At 40.3% G+C, this 21460-nt stretch overlaps 6 non-coding genes across 6 annotated transcripts; all 6 read right to left on the reverse strand.

Annotated features, from left to right (window-relative positions):
• Positions 1 to 3027: 3027 nt before the first annotated feature.
• Positions 3028 to 3099, reverse strand: TRNAE-UUC (transfer RNA glutamic acid (anticodon UUC)). The gene has a single exon. It is a non-coding gene; the product is annotated as a tRNA-Glu (tRNA).
• A 3496-nt stretch (positions 3100 to 6595) lies between these two features.
• Positions 6596 to 6667, reverse strand: TRNAE-UUC (transfer RNA glutamic acid (anticodon UUC)). Its single transcript has one exon. It is a non-coding gene; the product is annotated as a tRNA-Glu (tRNA).
• Positions 6668 to 8186: 1519 nt separating this feature from the next.
• Positions 8187 to 8258, reverse strand: TRNAE-UUC (transfer RNA glutamic acid (anticodon UUC)). Its single transcript has one exon. It is a non-coding gene; the product is annotated as a tRNA-Glu (tRNA).
• A 1186-nt stretch (positions 8259 to 9444) lies between these two features.
• On the reverse strand, positions 9445 to 9516 carry TRNAE-UUC (transfer RNA glutamic acid (anticodon UUC)). Its single transcript has one exon. It is a non-coding gene; the product is annotated as a tRNA-Glu (tRNA).
• Positions 9517 to 13826: 4310 nt separating this feature from the next.
• Positions 13827 to 13898, reverse strand: TRNAE-UUC (transfer RNA glutamic acid (anticodon UUC)). Its single transcript has one exon. It is a non-coding gene; the product is annotated as a tRNA-Glu (tRNA).
• A 323-nt stretch (positions 13899 to 14221) lies between these two features.
• TRNAE-UUC (transfer RNA glutamic acid (anticodon UUC)) lies at positions 14222 to 14293 on the reverse strand. The gene has a single exon. It is a non-coding gene; the product is annotated as a tRNA-Glu (tRNA).
• Between the last annotated feature and the right edge of the window lie 7167 nt (positions 14294 to 21460).

Genomic DNA, 21460 nt, shown 5'->3' on the forward strand with positions numbered 1-21460 from the left:
TCAACTGACCAGGAACCTAAAACAGGTGTTCCCACACCGGGAATTGAACCAGGGCCTTGGCGGTGAAAGCGCCAAATCCAAACCACTAGACCATATGGGACGTTGTCGTATGAAGGCTTTTCCTATTTATCGGGAAAACACAAGTAAGGCATATGATAGGATACTTATTCCTATTTATCGGGAAAACACAAGTATGGCATACAATCGGATGCTTGTGACATGAACTGCACGTCGTGTATTATATATTCTCTTGAATTAAGGCAACAAATACGACAGGCCAATTTATATATTTTAATTAAATTGTCTATGAGCATTTTATACAAGCTGCGATGTTCAACTGACCAGAGTTCTAAAACGGGTGTTCTCACACCGTGAATTGAACCCAGGCCTTGGCGGTGAAAGCGCCAAATCCTAACCACTAGACCATATGGGACGTTGACGTATGAAGGCGTTTCCTATTTATCGGGAAGACACAAGTATGGCATACAATCGGATGCTTGTGACATGAACTGCAAGTCGTGTATTATATATTCTCTTGTAATAAGGCAACAAATACGAGAGGCCAATTTATATCTTTTAATTAAATTGTCTATGAGCATTGTATACAAGCTGCGATGTTCACCTGACCAGGAATCTAAAACAGGTGTTCCCACACCGGGAATTGAACACGGGCCTTGGGGGTGAAAGCGCCAAATCGCAACCACTAGACCATATGGGACGTTGTCGTATGAAGGCGTTTCCTATTTATCGGGAAAACACAAGTACGGCATACAATCGGATGCTTGTGACATGAACTGCACAAAATCCTAACCACTAGACCATATGGGACGTTGACATTTGAAAGCGTTTCCTATTTATCGGGAAAACACGAGTATGGCATACAATCGGATGCTTGTGACATGAACTGCACGTCGTGTATTATATATTCTCTTGTAATAAGGCAACAAATACGAGAGGCCAATTTATGTCTTTTAATTAAATTGTCTTTGAGAATTTTATACAAGCTGCGATGTTCAACTGACCAGGAATCTAAAACAGGTATTCCCACACCGGGAATTGAACCAGGGCCTTGGCGGTGAAAGCGCCAAATCCAAACCACTAGACCATATGGGACGTTGTCGTATGAAGGCGTTTCCTATTTATCGGGAAAACACAAGTAAGGCATATGATAGGATGCTTGTGACATGAACTGCACGTCGTGTATTATATATTCTCTTGTAATAATGCAACAAATACGAGAGGGCAATTTATATATTTTTATTAAATTGTCTATGAGCATTTTATACTAGCTGCGATGTACACCTGACCAGGAATCTAAAACAAGTGTTCCCACACCAGGAATTGAACCCGGGCCTTGGCGGTGAAAGCGCCAAATCCCAACCACTAGACCATATGGGAAGTTGTCGTATGAAGGCGTTTCCTATTTATCGGGAAAACACAAGTACGTCATACAATCGGATGCTTGTGACACGAACTGCACAAAATCCTACCCACTAGACCATATGGGACGTTGATGTTTGAAGGCGTTTCCTATTTATCGGGAAGACACAAGTATGACATACAATCGGATGCTTGTGACATGAACTGCAAGTCGTGTATTATATATTCTCTTGTAATAAGGCAACAAATACGAGAGGCCAATTTATGTCTTTTAATTAAATTGTCTTTGAGAATTTTATACAAGCTGCGATGTTCAACTGACCAGGAATCTAAAACAGGTATTCCCACACCGGGAATTGAACCAGGGCCTTGGCGGTGAAAGCGCCAAATCCAAACCACTAGACCATATGGGACGTAGTCGTATGAAGGCGTTTCCTATTTATCGGGAAAACACATGTAAGGCATATGATAGGATACTTATTCCTATTTATCGAGAAAACACAAGTATGGCATACAATCGGATGCTTGTGACATGAACTGCACGTAGTGTATTATATATTCTCTTGAAATAAGGCAACAAATACGTCAGGCCAATTTATATATTTTAATTAAATTGTCTATGAGCATTTTATACAAGCTGCGATGTTCAACTGACCAGAGTTCTAAAACGGGTGTTCTCACACCGTGAATTGAACCCAGGCCTTGGCGGTGAAAGCGCCAAATCCTAACCACTAGACCATATGGGACGTTGACGTATGAAGGCGTTTCCTATTTATCGGAAAGACACAAGTATGGCATACAATCGGATGCTTGTGACATGAACTGCAAGTCGTGTATTATATATTCTCTTGTAATAAGGCAACAAATACGAGAGGCCAATTTATATCTTTTAATTAAATTGTCTTTGAGAATTTTGCACAAGCTGCGATGTTCAACTGACCAGGAATCTAAAACAGGTGTTCCCACACCGGGAATTGAACCCGGGCCTTGGCGGTGAAAGCGGTGAAAGTGCCAAATCCTAACCACAAGACATATGGGACGTTGTCGTATGAAGGCGTTTCCTATTTATCGGGAAAACACAAGTATGGCATACAATCGGATGCTTGTGACATGAACTGCACGTCGTGTATTATATATTCTCTTGTAATAAGGCAACAAATACGAGAGGGCAATTTATATATTTTTATTAAATTGTCTATGAGCATTTTATACTAGCTGCGATGTACACCTGACCAGGAATCTAAAACAAGTGTTCCCACACCGGGAATTCAACCCGGGCCTTGGCGGTGAAAGCGCCAAATCCCAACCACTAGACCATATGGGACGTTGTCGTATGAAGGCGTTTCCTATTTATCGGGAAAACACAAGTACGGCATACAATCGGATGCTTGTGACATGAACTACACAAAATCCTAACCACTAGACCATATGGGACGTTGACATTTGAAAGCGTTTCCTATTTATCGGGAAAACACGAGTATGGCATACAATCGGATGCTTGTGACATGAACTGCACGTCGTGTATTATATATTCTCATGTAATAAGGCAACAAATACGAGAGGCCAATTTATGTCTTTTAATTAAATTGTCTTTGAGAATTTTATACAAGCTGCGATGTTCAACTGACCAGGAATCTAAAACAGGTATTCCCACACCTGGAATTGAACCAGGGCCTTGGCGGTGAAAGCGCCAAATCCAAACCACTAGACCATATGGGACGTTGTCGTATGAAGGCGTTTCCTATTTATCGGGAAAACACAAGTAAGGCATATGATAGGATACTTATTCCTATTTATCGGGAAAACACAAGTATGGCATACAATCGGATGCTTGTGACATGAACTGCACGTCGTGTATTATATATTCTCTTGAATTAAGGCAACAAATACGACAGGCCAATTTATATATTTTAATTAAATTGTCTATGAGCATTTTATACAAGCTGCGATGTTCAACTGACCAGAGTTCTAAAACGGGTGTTCTCACACCGTGAATTAAACCCAGGCCTTGGCGGTGAAAGCGCCAAATCCTAACCACTAGACCATATGGGACGTTGACGTATGAAGGCGTTTTCTATTTATCGGGAAGACACAAGTATGGCATACAATCGGATGCATGTGACATGAACTGCAAGTCGTGTATTATATATTCTCTTGTAATAAGGCAACAAATACGAGAGGCCAATTTATATCTTTTAATTAAATTGTCTATGAGCATTGTATACAAGCTGCGATGTTCACCTGACCAGGAATCTAAAACACGTGTTCCCACACCGGGAATTGAACACGGGCCTTGGCGGTGAAAGCGCCAAATCGCAACCACTAGACCATATGGGACGTTGTCGTATGAAGGCGTTTCCTATTTATCGGGAAAACACAAGTACGGCATACAATCGGATGCTTGTGACATGAACTGCACAAAATCCTAACCACTAGACCATATGGGACGTTGACATTTGAAAGCGTTTCCTATTTATCGGGAAAACACGAGTATGGCATACAATCGGATGCTTGTGACATGAACTGCACGTCGTGTATTATATATTCTCTTGTAATAAGGCAACAAATACGACAGGCCAATTTATATCATTTAATTAAATTGTCTTTGAGCATTTTATACAAGCTGCGATGTTCAACTGACCAGGAAGCTAAAACAGGTGTTCTCACACCGGGAATTGAACCCTGGCCTTGGCGGTGAAAGCGCCAAATCCTAACCACTAGACCATATTGGACGTTGACGTTTGAAGGCGTTTCCTATTTATCGGGAAGACACAAGTATGACATACAATCGGATGCTTGTGACATGAACTGCAAGTCGTGTATTATATATTCTCTTGTAATAAGGCAACAAATACGAGAGGCCAATTTATGTCTTTTAATTAAATTGTCTTTGAGAATTTTATACAAGCTGCGATGTTCAACTGACCAGGAATCTAAAACAGGTATTCCCACACCGGGAATTGAACCAGGGCCTTGGCGGTGAAAGCGCCAAATCCAAACCACTAGACCATATGGGACGTTGTCGTATGAAGGCGTTTCCTATTTATCGGGAAAACACATGTAAGGCATATGATAGGATACTTATTCCTATTTATCGAGAAAACACAAGTATGGCATACAATCGGATGCTTGTGACATGAACTGCACGTAGTGTATTATATATTCTCTTGAAATAAGGCAACAAATACGTCAGGCCAATTTATATATTTTAATTAAATTGTCTATGAGCATTTTATACAAGCTGCGATGTTCAACTGACCAGAGTTCTAAAACGGGTGTTCTCACACCGTGAATTGAACCCAGGCCTTGGCGGTGAAAGCGCCAAATCCTAACCACTAGACCATATGGGACGTTGACGTATGAAGGCGTTTCCTATTTATCGGGAAGACACAAGTATGGCATACAATCGGATGCTTGTGACATGAACTGCAAGTCGTGTATTATATATTCTCTTGTAATAAGGCAACAAATACGAGAGGCCAATTTATATCTTTTAATTGAATTGTCTATGAGCATTTTATACAAGCTGCGATGTTCACCTGACCAGGAATCTAAAACAGGTGTTCCCACACCGGGAATTGAACCCGGGCCTTGGCGGTGAAAGCGCCAAATCGCAACCACTTGACCATATGGGACGTTGTCGTATGAAGGCGTTTCTTATTTATCGGGAAAACACAAGTACGGCATACAATCGGATGCTTGTGACATGAACTGCACAAAATCCTAACCACTAGACCATATGGGACGTTGACATTTGAAAGCGTTGCCTATTTATCGGGAAAACACGAGTATGGCATACAATCGGATGCTTGTGACATGAACTGCAAGTCGTGTATTATATATTCTCTTGTAATAAGGCAACAAATACGAGAGGCCAATTTATATCTTTTAATTAAATTGTCTATGAGCATTTTATACAAGCTGCGATGTTCACCTGACCAGGAATCTAAAACAGGAGTTCCCACACCGGGAATTGAACCCGGGCCTTGGCGGTGAAAGCGGTGAAAGCGCCAAATCCTAACCACAAGACATATGGGACGTTGTCGTATGAAGGCGTTTCCTATTTATCGGGAAAACACAAGTACGGCATACAATCGGATGCTTGTGACATGAACTGCACAAAATCCTAACCACTAGACCATATGGGACGTTGACATTTGAAAGCGTTTCTTATTTATCGGGAAAACACGAGTATGGCATACAATCGGATGCTTGTGACATGAAATGCAAGTTGTGTATTATATATTCTCTTGTAATAAGGCAACAAATACGAGAGGCCAATTTATATCTTTTAATTAAATTGTCTTTGAGAATTTTATACAAGCTGCGATATTCAACTGACCAGGAATCTAAAACAGGTATTCCGACACCGGGAATTGAACCCGGGCCTTGGCGGTGAAAGCGCCAAATCCTAACCACTAGACCATATGGGACGTTGTCGAATGATGGCGTTTCCTATTTATCGGGAAAACACAAGTAAGGCATATAATAGGATACTTGTGACATGAACTGCACGTCGTGTATTATATATTCTCTTGTAATAAGGCAACAAATACGATAGGCCAATTTATATCTTTTAATTAAATTGTCTATGAGCATTTTATACAAGCTGCGATGTTCAACTGTCCAGGAATCTAAAACAGGTGTTCCCACACCTGGAATTGAACCCGGGCCTTGGCGGTGAAAGCGCCAAATCTTAACCACTAGACATATGGGACGTTGACGTATGAAGGCGTTTCCTATTTATCGGGAAAACACAAGTAAGGCATATAATAGGATTCTTGTGACATGAACTGCACGTCGTGTATTATATATTCTCTTGTAATAAGGCAACAAATACGAGAGGCCAATTTATATCTTTTATTTAAATTGTCTTTGAGAATTTTGTACAAGCTGCGATGTTCAATTGACCAGGAATCTAAAACTGGTGTTCTCACACCGGGAATTGAACCCGTGCCTTGGCGGTGAAAGCGACAAATCCTAACCACTGAACCATATGGGACGTTGACATTTGAAGGCGTTTCCTATTTATCGGGAAAACACAAGTATGGCATACAATCGGATGCTTGTGACATGAAATGCAAGTCGTGTATTATATATTCTCTTGTAATAAGGCAACAAATACGAGTGGCCAATTTATATCTTTTAATTAAATTGTCTTTGAGAAATTTATACAAGCTGCGATGTGCAATTGACCAGGAATCTAAAACAGGTATTCCCACACCGGGAATTGAACCCTGGCCTTGGCGGTGAAAGCGCCAAATCCTAACCACTAGACCATATGGGACGTTGTCGTATGAAGGTGTTTCTTATTTATCGGGAAAACACAAGTAAGGCATATAATAGGATACTTATTCTTATTTATCGGGAAAACACAAGTAAGGCATATGATACGATACTTGTGACATGAACTGCACGTCGTGTATTATATATTCTCTTGTAATAAGGCAACAAATACGAGATATATTCTCTAAATCTTTTATTTAAATTGTCTTTGAGAATTTTGTACAAGCTGCGATGTTCAATTGACCAGGAATCTAAAACGGGTGTTCTCATACCGGGAATTGAACCCGAGCCTTGGCGGTGAAAGCGACAAATCCTAACCACTAGACCATATGGGACGATGACATTTGAAAGCGTTGCCTATTTATCGGGAAAACACGAGTATGGCATACAATCGGATGCTTGTGACATGAACTGCAAGTCGTGTATTATATATTCTCTTGTAATAAGGCAAAAAATACGAGAGGCCAATTTATATCTTTTAATTAAATTGTCTTTGAGAATTTTGTACAAGCTGCGATGTTCAACTGACCAGGAATCTAAAACAGGTGTTCCCACACCGGGAATTGAACCCGGGCCTTGGCGGTGAAAGCGGTGAAAGCGCCAAATCCTAACCACAAGACATATGGGACGTTGTCGTATGAAGGCGTTTCCTATTTATCGGGAATACACAAGTATGGCATACAATCGGATGCTTGTGACATGAACTGCACGTCGTGTATTATATATTCTCTTGTAATAAGGCAACAAATACGAGAGGACAATTTATATATTTTTATTAAATTGTCTATGAGCATTTTATACAAGCTGCTATGTACACCTGACCAGGAATCTAAAACAGGTGTTCCCACACCGGGAAATGAACCCGGGCCTTGGCGGTGAAAGCGCCAAATCCTAACCACTAGGCCATATGGGACGTTGTCGTATGAAGGCGTTTCCTATTTATCGGGAAAACACAAGTACGGCATACAATCGGATGCTTGTGACATGAACTGCACAAAATCCTAACCACTAGACCATATGGGACGTTGACATTTGAAAGCGTTTCCTATTTATCGGGAAAACACGAGTATGGCATACAATTGGATGCTTGTGACATGAACTGCAAGTTGTGTATTATATATTCTCTTGTAATAAGGCAACAAATACGAGAGGCCAATTTATATCTTTTAATTAAATTGTCTTTGAGAATTTTATACAAGCTGCGATATTCAACTGACCAGGAATCTAAAACAGGTATTCCCACACCGGGAATTGAACCCGGGCCTTGGCGGTGAAAGCGCCAAATCCTAACCACTAGACATATGGGATGTTGACGTATGAAGGCGTTTCCTATTTATCGGGAAAACACATGTAAGGCATATAATAGGATACTTGTGACATGAACTGCACGTCGTGTATTATATATTCTCTTGTAATAAGGCAACAAATACGAGAGGCCAATTTATATCTTTTAATTAAATTGTCTTTGAGAATTTTATACAAGCTGCGATGTTCAACTGACCAGGAATCTAAAAAAGGTATTCCCACACCGGGAATTGAACCCGGGCCTTGGCGGTGAAAGCGCCAAATCCTAACCACTAGACCATATGGGACGTTGTCGTATGAAGGCGTTTCCTATTTATCGGGAAAACACAAGTAAGGCATATAATAGGATACTTGTGACATGAACTGCACGTCGTGTATTATATATTCTCTTGTAATAAGGCAACAAATACGAGATGCCAATTTATATCTTTTATTTAAATTGTCTTTGAGAATTCTGTACAAGCTGCGATGTTCAATTGACCAGGAATCTAAAACGGGTGTTCTCACACCGGGAATTGAACCCGAGCATTGGCGGTGAAAGCGACAAATCCTAACCACTAGACCATATGGGACGTTGTCGAATGAAGGCGTTTCCTATTTATCGCGAAAACACAAGTAAGGCATATAATAGGATACTTGTGACATGAACTGCACGTCGTGTATTATATATTCTCTTGTAATAAGGCAACAAATACGAGAGGCCAATTTATATCTTTTAATTAAATTGTCTTTGAGAATTTTGTACAAGCTGCGATGTTCAACTGACCAGGAATCTAAAACAGGTGTTCCCACACCGGGAATTGAACCCGGGCCTTGGCGGTGAAAGCGGTGAAAGCGCCAAATCCTAACCGCAAGACATATGGGACGTTGTCGTATGAAGGCGTTTCCTATTTATCGGGAAAACACAAGTATGGCATACAATCGGATGCTTGTGACATGAACTGCACGTCGTGTATTATATATTCTCTTGTAATAAGGCAACAAATACGAGAGGGCAATTTATATATTTTTATTAAATTGTCTATGAGCATTTTATACAAGCTGCTATGTACACCTGACCAGGAATCTAAAACAGGTGTTCCCACACCGGGAAATGAACCCGGGCCTTGGCGGTGAAAGCGCCAAATCCTAACCACTAGGCCATATGGGACGTTGTCGTATGAAGGCGTTTCCTATTTATCGGGAAAACACAAGTACGGCATACAATCGGATGCTTGTGACATGAACTGCACAAAATCCTAACCACTAGACCATATGGGACGTTGACATTTGAAAGCGTTTCCTATTTATCGGGAAAACACGAGTATGGCATACAATCGGATGCTTGTGACATGAAATGCAAGTTGTGTATTATATATTCTCTTGTAATAAGGCAACAAATACGAGAGGCCAATTTATATCTTTTAATTAAATTGTCTTTGAGAATTTTATACAAGCTGCGATATTCAACTGACCAGGAATCTAAAACAGGTATTCCCACACCGGGAATTGAACCCGGGCCTTGGCGGTGAAAGCGCCAAATCCTAACCACTAGACCATATGGGACGTTGTCGAATGAAGGCGTTTCCTATTTATCGGGAAAACACAAGTAAGGCATATAATAGGATACTTGTGACATGAACTGCACGTCGTGTATTATATATTCTCTTGTAATAAGGCAACAAATACGAGAGGCCAATTTATATCTTTTAATTAAATTGTCTATGAGCATTTTATACAAGCTGCGATGTTCAACTGTCCAGGAATCTAAAACAGGTGTTCCCACACCTGGAATTGAACCCGGGCCTTGGCGGTGAAAGCGCCAAATCCTAACCACTAGACATATGGGACGTTGACGTATGAAGGCGTTTCCTATTTATCGGGAAAACACATGTAAGGCATATAATAGGATACTTGTGACATGAACTGCACGTCGTGTATTATATATTCTCTTGTAATAAGGCAACAAATACGAGAGGCCAATTTATATCTTTTAATTAAATTGTCTTTGAGAATTTTATACAAGCTGCGATGTTCAACTGACCAGGAATCTAAAACAAGTATTCCCACACCGGGAATTGAACCCGGGCCTTGGAGGTGAAAGCGCCTAATCCAAACCACAAGACCATATGGGACGTTGTCGTATGAAGGCGTATCCTATTTATCGGGAAAACACAAGTAAGGCATATAATAGGATACTTGTGACATGAACTGCACGTCGTGTATTATATATTCTCTTGTAATAAGGCAACAAATACGAGATGCCAATTTATATCTTTTATTTAAATTGTCTTTGAGAATTCTGTACAAGCTGCGATGTTCAATTGACCAGGAATCTAAAACGGGTGTTCTCACACCGGGAATTGAACCCGAGCCTTGGCGGTGAAAGCGACAAATCCTAACCACTAGACCATATGGGACGTTGTCGAATGAAGGCGTTTCCTATTTATCGCGAAAACACAAGTAAGGCATATAATAGGATACTTGTGACATGAACTGCACGTCGTGTATTATATATTCTCTTGTAATAAGACAACAAATACGAGAGGCCAATTTATATCTTTTAATTAAATTGTCTATGAGCATTTTATACAAGCTGCGATGTTCAACTGTCCAGGAATCTAAAACAGGTGTCCCCACACCTGGAATTGAACCCGGGCCTTGGCGGTGAAAGCGCCAAATCCTAACCACTAGACATATGGGACGTTGACGTATGAAGGCGTTTCCTATTTATCGGGAAAACACAAGTAAGGCATATAATAGGATACTTGTGACATGAACTGCACGTCGTGTATTATATATTCTCTTGTAATAAGGCAACAAATACGAGAGGCCAATTTATTTCTTTTAATTAAATTGTCTTTGAGAATTTTATACAAGCTGCGATGTTCAACTGACCAGGAATCTAAAACAGGTATTCCCACACCGGGAATTGAACCTGGGCCCTGGCGGTGAAAGCGCCAAATCCTAACCACAAGACATATGGGACGTTGACGTATGAAGGCGTTTCCTATTTATCGGGAAAACACAAGTAAGGCATATAATAGGATACTTGTGACATGAACTGCACGTCGTGTATTATATATTCTCTTGTAATAAGGCAACAAATACGAGAGGCCAATTTATATCTTTTAATTAAATTGTCTATGAGCATTTTATACAAGCTGCGATGTTCAACTGTCCAGGAATCTAAAACAGGTGTTCCCACACCTGGAATTGAACCCGGGCCTTGGCGGTGAAAGCGCCAAATCCTAACCACTAGACATATGGGACGTTGACGTATGAAGGCGTTTCCTATTTATCGGGAAAACACAAGTAAGGCATATAATAGGATACTTGTGACATGAACTGCACGTCGTGTATTACATATTCTCTTGTAATAAGGCAACAAATACGAGAGGCCAATTTATATCTTTTATTTAAATTGTCTTTGAGAATTTTGTACAAGCTGCGATGTTCAATTGACCAGGAATCTAAAACGGGTGTTCTCACACCGGGAATTGAACCCGTGCCTTGGCGGTGAAAGCGACAAATCCTAACCACTAAACCATATGGGACGTTGACATTTGAAGGCGTTTCCTATTTATCGGGAAAACACAAGTATGGCATACAATCGGATGCTTGTGACATGAAATGCAAGTCGTGTATTATATATTCTCTTGTAATAAGGCAACAAACACGAGTGGCCAATTTATATCTTTTAATTAAATTGTCTTTGAGAATTTTATACAAGCTGCGATGTGCAATTGACCAGGAATCTAAAACAGGTATTCCCACACCGGGAATTGAACCCGGGCCTTGGCGGTGAAAGCGCCAAATCCTAACCACGAGACCATATGGGACGTTGTCGTATGAAGGTGTTTACTATTTATGGGAAAACACAAGTAAGGCATATAATAGGATACTTATTCTTATTTATCGGGAAAACACAAGTAAGGCATATGATACGATACTTGTGACATGAACTGCACGTCGTGTATTATATATTCTCTTGTAATAAGGCAACAAATACGAGATATATTCTCTAAATCTTTTATTTAAATTGTCTTTGAGAATTTTGTACAAGCTGCGATGTTCAATTGACCAGGAATCTAAAACGGGTGTTCTCACACCGGGAATTGAACCCGAGCCTTGGCGGTGAAAGCGACAAATCCTAACGACTAGACCATATGGGACGTTGACATTTGAAAGCGTTGCCTATTTATCGGGAAAACACGAGTATGGCATACAATCGGATGCTTGTAACATGAACTGCAAGTCGTGTATTATATATTCTCTTGTAATAAGGCAACAAATACGAGAGGCCAATTTATATCTTTTAATTAAATTGTCTTTGAGAATTTTGTACAAGCTGCGATGTTCAACTGACCAGGAATCTAAAACAGGTGTTCCCACACCGGGAATTGAACCCGGGCCTTGGCGGTGAAAGCGGTGAAAGCGCCAAATCCTAACCACTAGACATATGGGACGTTGACGTATGAAGGCGTTTCCTATTTATCGGGAAAACACAAGTAAGGCATATAATAGGATACTTGTGACATGAACTGCACGTCGTGTATTACATATTCTCTTGTAATAAGGCAACAAATACGAGAGGCCAATTTATATCTTTTATTTAAATTGTCTTTGAGAATTTTGTACAAGCTGCGATGTTCAATTGACCAGGAATCTAAAACGGGTGTTCTCACACCGGGAATTGAACCCGTGCCTTGGCGGTGAAAGCGACAAATCCTAACCACTAAACCATATGGGACGTTGACATTTGAAGGCGTTTCCTATTTATCGGGAAAACACAAGTATGGCATACAATCGGATGCTTGTGACATGAAATGCAAGTCGTGTATTATATATTCTCTTGTAATAAGGCAACAAACACGAGTGGCCAATTTATATCTTTTAATTAAATTGTCTTTGAGAATTTTATACAAGCTGCGATGTGCAATTGACCAGGAATCTAAAACAGGTATTCCCACACCGGGAATTGAACCCGGGCCTTGGCGGTGAAAGCGCCAAATCCTAACCACGAGACCATATGGGACGTTGTCGTATGAAGGTGTTTACTATTTATGGGAAAACACAAGTAAGGCATATAATAGGATACTTATTCTTATTTATCGGGAAAACACAAGTAAGGCATATGATACGATACTTGTGACATGAACTGCACGTCGTGTATTATATATTCTCTTGTAATAAGGCAACAAATACGAGATATATTCTCTAAATCTTTTATTTAAATTGTCTTTGAGAATTTTGTACAAGCTGCGATGTTCAATTGACCAGGAATCTAAAACGGGTGTTCTCACACCGGGAATTGAACCCGAGCCTTGGCGGTGAAAGCGACAAATCCTAACGACTAGACCATATGGGACGTTGACATTTGAAAGCGTTGCCTATTTATCGGGAAAACACGAGTATGGCATACAATCGGATGCTTGTAACATGAACTGCAAGTCGTGTATTATATATTCTCTTGTAATAAGGCAACAAATACGAGAGGCCAATTTATATCTTTTAATTAAATTGTCTTTGAGAATTTTGTACAAGCTGCGATGTTCAACTGACCAGGAATCTAAAACAGGTGTTCCCACACCGGGAATTGAACCCGGGCCTTGGCGGTGAAAGCGGTGAAAGCGCCAAATCCTAACCACAAGACATATGGGACGTTGTCGTATGAAGGCGTTTCCTATTTATCGGGAAAACACAAGTATGGCATACAATCGGATGCTTGTGACATGAACTGCACGTCGTGTATTATATATTCTCTTGTAATAAGGCAACAAATACGAGAGGGCAATTTATATATTTTTATTAAATTGTCTATGAGCATTTTATACAAGCTGCGATGTACACCTGCCAGGAATCTAAAACAGGTGTTCCCACACCGGGAAATGAACCCGGGCCTTGGCGGTGAAAGCGCCAAATCCTAACCACTAGACCATATGGGACGTTGTCGTATGAAGGCGTTTCCTATTTATCGGGAAAACACAAGTACGGCATACAATCGGATGCTTGTGACATGAACTGCACAAAATCCTATCCACTAGACCATATGGAACGTTGACATTTGAAAGCGTTTCCTATTTATCGGGAAAACACGAGTATGGCATACAATCGGATGCTTGTGACATGAAATGCAAGTTGTGTATTATATATTCTCTTGTAATAAGGCAACAAATACGAGAGGCCAATTTATATCTTTTAATTAAATTGTCTTTGAGAATTTTATACAAGCTGCGATATTCAAATGACCAGGAATCTAAAACAGGTATTCCCACACCGGGAATTGAACCCGGGCCTTGGCGGTGAAAGCGCCAAATCCTAACCACTAGACCATATGGGACGTTGTCGAATGAAGGCGTTTCCTATTTATCGGGAAAACACAAGTAAGGCATATAACAGGATACTTGTGACATGAACTGCACGACGTGCATTATATATTCTCTTGTAATAAGGCAACAAATACGAGACGCCAATTTATATCTTTTAATTAAATTGTCTATGAGCATTTTATACAAGCTGCGATGTTCAACTGTCCAGGAATCTAAAACAGGTGTTCCCACACCTGGAATTGAACCCGGGCCTTGGCGGTGAAAGCGCCAAATCCTAACCAGTAGACATATGGGACGTTGAAGTATGAAGGCGTTTCCTATTTATCGGGAAAACACATGTAAGGCATATAATATGATACTTGTGACATGAACTGCACGTCGTGTATTTTATATTCTCTTGTAATAAGGCAACAAATACGAGAGGCCAATTTATATCTTTTAAATAAATTGTCTTTGAGAATTTTATACAAGCTGCGATGTTCAACTGACCAGGAATCTAAAACAGGTATTCCCACACCGGGAATTGAACACGGGCCTTGGCGGTGAAAGCGCCAAATGCTAACCACTAGACCATATGGGACGTTGTCGTATGAAGGCGTTTCCTATTTATCGGGAAAACACAAGTAAGGCATATAATAGGATACTTATTCTTATTTATCGGGAAAACACAAGTAAGGCATATGATACGATACTTGTGACATGAACTGCACTTCGTGTATTATATATTCTCTTGTAATAAGGCAACAAATACGAGATATATTCTCTAAATCTTTTATTTAAATTGTCTTTGAGAATTTTGTACAAGCTGCGATGTTCAATTGACCAGGAATCTAAAACGGGTGTTCTCACACCGGGAATTGAACCCGAGCCTTGGCGGTGAAAGCGACAAATCCTAACCACTAAACCAAATGGGACGTTGACATTTGAAGGCGTTTCCTATTTATCGGGAAAACACAAGTATGGCATACAATCGGATGCTTGTGACATGAAATGCAAGTCGTGTATTATATATTCTCTTGTAATAAGGCAACAAATACGAGTGGTCAATTTATATCTTTTAATTAAATTGTCTTTGAGAATTTTATACAAGCTGCGATGTGCAACTGACCAGGAATCTAAAACAGGTGTTCCCACACCTGGAATTGAACCCGGGCCTTGGCGGTGAAAGCGCCAAATCCTAACCACTAGACATATGGGACGTTGACGTATGAAGGCGTTTCCTATTTATCGGGAAAACACAAGTAATGCATATGATACGATACTTGTGACATGAACTGCACGTCGTGTATTATATATTCTCTTGTAATAAGGCAACAAATACGAGAGGCCAATTTACATCTTTTATTTAAATTGTCTATGAGCATTTTATACAAGCTGCGATGTTCAACTGACCAGGAATCTAAAACAGGTGTTACCACACCGGGAATTGAACCCGGGCTTTGGCGGTGAAAACGCCAAATCCTAACCACTAGACCATATGGGACGTTGTCGTATGAAGGCGTTTCCTATTTATCGGGAGAACACAAGTATGGCATACAATCAGATGTTTGTGACATGAACTGCACGTCGTGTATTATATATTCTCTTGTAATAAGGCAACAAATACGAGAGGCCAATTTATATATTTTAATTAAATTGTCTATGAGCGTTTTATACAAGCTGCGATGTTCAACTGACCAGGAATCTAAAACAGATGTTCCACACCGGGAATTGAACCCGGGCCTTGGCGGTGAAAGCGCCAAATCCTAACAACTAGACCATATGGGACGCCGTCATTTGAAAGCGTTTCCTATTTATCGGGAAAACACTAGTATGGCATACAATCGGATGCTTGTGACATGAACTGCACGTCGTGTATTATATATTCTCTTGTAATAAGGCAACACATACGAGAGGCCAATTTATATATTTTAATTAAATTGTCTATGAACATTTTATACAAGCTGCGATGTTCAACTGTCCAGAAATCTAAAACAGGTGTGCCCACACCGGGAATTGAACCCGGGCCTTGGCGGTGAAAGCGCCAAATCCTAACCACTAGACCAAATCCTAACCACTAGACCATATGGGACGTTGTCGTATGAAGGCGTTTCCTATTTATCGGGAAAACACAAGTAAGGCATATAATACGATATTTGTGACATGAACTGCACGTCGTGTATTATATATTCTCTTGTAATAAGGCAACAAATACGAGACGCCATTTTATATCTTTTAATTAAATTGTCTATGAGCATTTTATACAAGCTGCGATGTTCAACTGACCAGGAATCTAAAACAGGAGTTACCACACCGGGAATTGAACCCAGGCCTTGGCGGTGAAAACGCCAAATCCTAACCACTAGACCATATGGGACGTTGTCGTATGAAGGCGTTTCCTATTTATCGGGAAAACATAAGTATGGCATACAATCAGATGTTTGTGACATGAACTGCACGTCGTGTATTATATATTCTCTTGTAATAAGGCAACAAATACGAGAGGCCAATTTATATCTTTTAATTAAATTGTCTATGAGCGTTTTATACAAGCTGCGATGTTCAACTGACCAGGAATCTAAAACAGGTGTGTTCCCACACCAGGAATTGAACCCGGGCCTTGGCGGTGAAAGCGCCAATTCCTAACCACTAGAACATATGGGACGTTATCATTTGAAAGCGTTTCCTATTTATCGGGAAAACACATGTATGGCATACAATCGGATTCTTGTGACATGAACTGCACGTCGTGTGTTATATATTCTCTTGTAATAAGACAACAAATACGAGAGGCCAATTTATATCTTTTAATTAAATTGTCTTTGAGAATTTTATACAAGCTGCGATGTTCAACTGACCAGGAATCTAAAACAGATGTTCCCAATCCGGGAATTGAACCGGGGCCTTGGCGGTGAAAGCGCCAAATCCAAACCACTAGACCATATGGGACGTTGTCGTATGAAGGCGTTTCCTATTTATCGGGAAAACACAAGTATGGCATACAATCAGATGTCTGTGACATGAACTGCACGTCGTGTATTATATATTCTCTTGTAATAAGGCAACAAATACGAGAGGCCAATTTATATCTTCTAATTAAATTGTCTATGAGCGTTTTATACAAGCTGCGATGTTCAACTGACCAGGAATCTAAAACAGATGTGTTCCCACGCCAGGAATTGAACCCGGGCCTTGGCGGTGAAAGCGCCAATTCCTAACCACTAGAACATATGGGACGTTATCATTTGAAAGCGTTTCCTATTTATCGGGAAAACACATGTATGGCATACAATCGGATGCTTGTGACATGAACTGCACGTCGTGTATTATATATTCTCTTGTAATAAGGCAACAAATACGAGAGGCCAATTTATATATTTCAATTAAATTGTCTTTGAGAATTTTATACAAGCTGCGATGTTCAACTGACCAGGAATCTAAAACAGATGTTCCCAATCCGGGAATTGAACCGGGGCCTTGGCGGTGAAAGCGCCAAATCCTAACCACAAGACCATATGGGACGTTGTCGTATGAAGGCGTATCCTATTTATCGGGAAAACACAAGTAAGGCATATAATAGGATACTTGTGACATGAACTGCACGTCGTGTATTATATATTCTCTTGTAATAAGGCAACAAATACGAGAGGCCAATTTATATCTTTTATTTAAATTGTCTTTGAGAATGTTGTACAAGCTGCGATGTTCAACTGACCAGGAATCTAAAACGGGTGTTCCCACACCGGGAATTGAACCCGAGCCTTGGCGGTGAAAGCGCCAAATCCTAACCACTAGAGCATATGGGACGTTGACATTTGAAGGCGTTTCCTATTTATCGGGAAAACACAAGTATGGCATACAATCGGATGCTTGTGACATGAACTGCAAGTCGGGTATTATATATTCTCTTGTAATAAGGAAACAAATACGAGAGGCCAATTTATATCTTTTAATTAAATTGTCTTTGAGAATATTATACAAGCTGCGATGTTCAACTGACCAGGAATCTAAAACAGGTATTCCCACACCGGGAATTGAACGCGGGCCTTGACGGTGAAAGCGCCAAATATTAACCACAAGACTTTATGGGACGTTGTCGTATGAAGGCGTTTCCTATTTATCGGGAAAACACAAGTAAGGCATTTAATAGGATACTTGTGACATGAACTGCACGTCGTGCATTATATATTCTCTTGTAATAAGGCAACAAATACGATACGCCAATTTATATCTTTTAATTAAATTGTCTATGAGCATTTTATACAAGCTGCGATGTTCAACTGACCAGGAATCTAAAACGAGTGTTCCCACACCGGGAATTGAACACGGGCCTTGGCGGTGAAAGCGCCAAATCCTAACCACTAGACATATGGGACGTTGTCGTATGAAGGCGTTTCCTATTTATCGGGAAAACACAAGTAAGGCATATAATACGATACTTGTGACATGAACTGCACGTCGTGTATTATATATTCTCTTGTAATAAGGCAACAAATATGAGAGGCCAATTTATATCTTTTATTTAAATTGTCTTTGAGAATTTTTTACAAACTGCGATGTTCAACTGACCAGGAACCTAAAACAGGTGTTCCCACACCGGGAATTGAACCTGGGCCTTGGCGGTGAAAGCGCCAAATCCTAACCACAAGACATATGGGACGTTGTCGTATGAAGGCGTTTCCTATTTATCGGGAAATCACAAGTATGGCATACAATCGGATGCTTGTGACATGAACTACACGTTGTGTATTATATATTCTCTTGTAATAAGGTAACAAATACGAGAGGCCAATTTATATCTTTTAATTAAATTGTCTTTGAGAATTTTGTACAACCTGCGATGTTCAACTGACCAGGAATCTAAAACGGGTGTTCCCACACCGGGAATTGAACCCGAGCCTTGGCGGTGAAAGCGCAAAATCCTAACCACTAGAGCATATGGGACGTTGACATTTGAAGGCGTTTCCTATTTATCGGGAAAACAGAAGTATGGCATACAATCGGATTCTTGGGACATGAACTGCAAGTCGTGTATTATATATTCTCTTGTAATAAGGCAACAAATACGAGAGGCCAATTTATATCTTTTAATTAAATTGTCTTTGAGAATTTTATACAAGCTGCGATGTTCAACTGACCAGGAATCTAAAACAGGTGTTCCCACACCGGGAATTGAACCCGGGCCTTGGCGGTGAAAGCGCCAAATCCTAACCACATGACATATGGGACGTTGTCGTATGAAGGCGTTTCCTATTCATCGGGAAAACACAAGTATGGCATACAATCGGATGCCTGTGACATGAACTGCACGTCGTGTATTATATATTCTCTTGTAATAAGGCAACAAATACGAGAGGCCAATTTATATCTTTTAATTAAATTGTCTTTGAGAATTTTATACAAGCTGCGATGTTCAACAGACCAGGAATCTAAAACAGGTCATCCCACACGGGAAATTGAACCCGGGCCTTGGCAGTGAAAGCACCAAATCCTAACCACTAGACCATAAGGGACGTTATCATTTGAAAGCGTTTCCTATTTATCGGGAAAACACATGTATGGCATACAATCGGATTCTTGTGACATGAACTGCACGTCGTGTGTTATATATTCTCTTGTAATAAGACAACAAATACGAGAGGCCAATTTATATCTTTTAATTAAATTGTCTTTGAGAATTTTATACAAGCTGCGATGTTCAACTGACCAGGAATCTAAAACAGATGTTCCCAATCCGGGAATTGAACCGGGGCCTTGGCGGTGAAAGCGCCAAATCCAAACCACTAGACCATATGGGACGTTGTCGTATGAAGGCGTTTCCTATTTATCGGGAAAACACAAGTATGGCATACAATCAGATGTTTGTGACATGAACTGCACGTCGTGTATTATATATTCTCTTTTAATAAGGCAACAAATACGAGAGGCCAATTTATATCTTTTAATTAAATTGTCTATGAGCGTTTTATACAAGCTGCGATGTTCAACTGACCAGGAATCTAAAACAGATGTGTTCCCACGCCAGGAATTGAACCCGGGCTTTGGCGGTGAAAGCGCCAATTCCTAACCACTAGAACATATGGGACGTTATCATTTGAAAGCGTTTCCTATTTATCGGGAAAACACATGTATGGCATACAATCGGATGCTTGTGACATGAACTGCACGTCGTGTATTATATATTCTCTTGTAATAAGGCAACAAATACGAGAGGCCAATTTATATATTTTAATTAAATTGTCTTTGAGAATTTTATACAAGCTGCGATGTTCAACTGACCAGGAATCTAAAACAGATGTTCCCAATCCGGGAATTGAACCGGGGCCTTGGCGGTGAAAGCGCCAAATCCTAACCACAAGACCATATGGGACGTTGTCGTATGAAGGCGTATCCTATTTATCGGGAAAACACAAGTAAGGCATATAATAGGATACTTGTGACATGAACTGCACGTCGTGTATTATATATTCTCTTGTAATAAGGCAACAAATACGAGAGGCCAATTTATATCTTTTATTTAAATTGTCTTTGAGAATGTTGTACAAGCTGCGATGTTCAACTGACCAGGAATCTAAAACGGGTGTTCCCACACCGGGAATTGAACCCGAGCCTTGGCGGTGAAAGCGCCAAATCCTAACCACTAGAGCATATGGGAAGTTGACATTTGAAGGCGTTTCCTATTTATCGGGAAAACACAAGTATGGCATACAATCGGATGCTTGTGACATGAACTGCAAGTCGGGTATTATATATTCTCTTGTAATAAGGAAACAAATACGAGAGGCCAATTTATATCTTTTAATTAAATTGTCTTTGAGAATTTTATACAAGCTGCGATGTTCAACTGACCAGGAATCTAAAACAGGTATTCCCACACCGGGAATTGAACGCGGGCCTTGACGGTGAAAGCGCCAAATAGTAACCACAAGACTTTATGGGACGTTGTCGTATGAAGGCGTTTCCTATTTATCGGGAAAATACAAGTAAGGCATTTAATAGGATACTTGTGACATGAACTGCACGTCGTGCATTATATATTCTCTTGTAATAAGGCAACAAATACGAGACGCCAATTTATATCTTTTAATTAAATTGTCTATGAGCATTTTATACAAGCTGCGATGTTCAACTGACCAGGAATCTAAAACGAGTGTTCCCACACCGGGAATTGAACACGGGCCTTGGCGGTGAAAGCGCCA

This window comes from Saccoglossus kowalevskii, chromosome 9 (genome assembly GCF_978046115.1).
Source record: "Saccoglossus kowalevskii chromosome 9, keSacKowa6.1, whole genome shotgun sequence".
NCBI classification, from domain to species: Eukaryota; Metazoa; Hemichordata; class Enteropneusta; family Harrimaniidae; genus Saccoglossus; species Saccoglossus kowalevskii.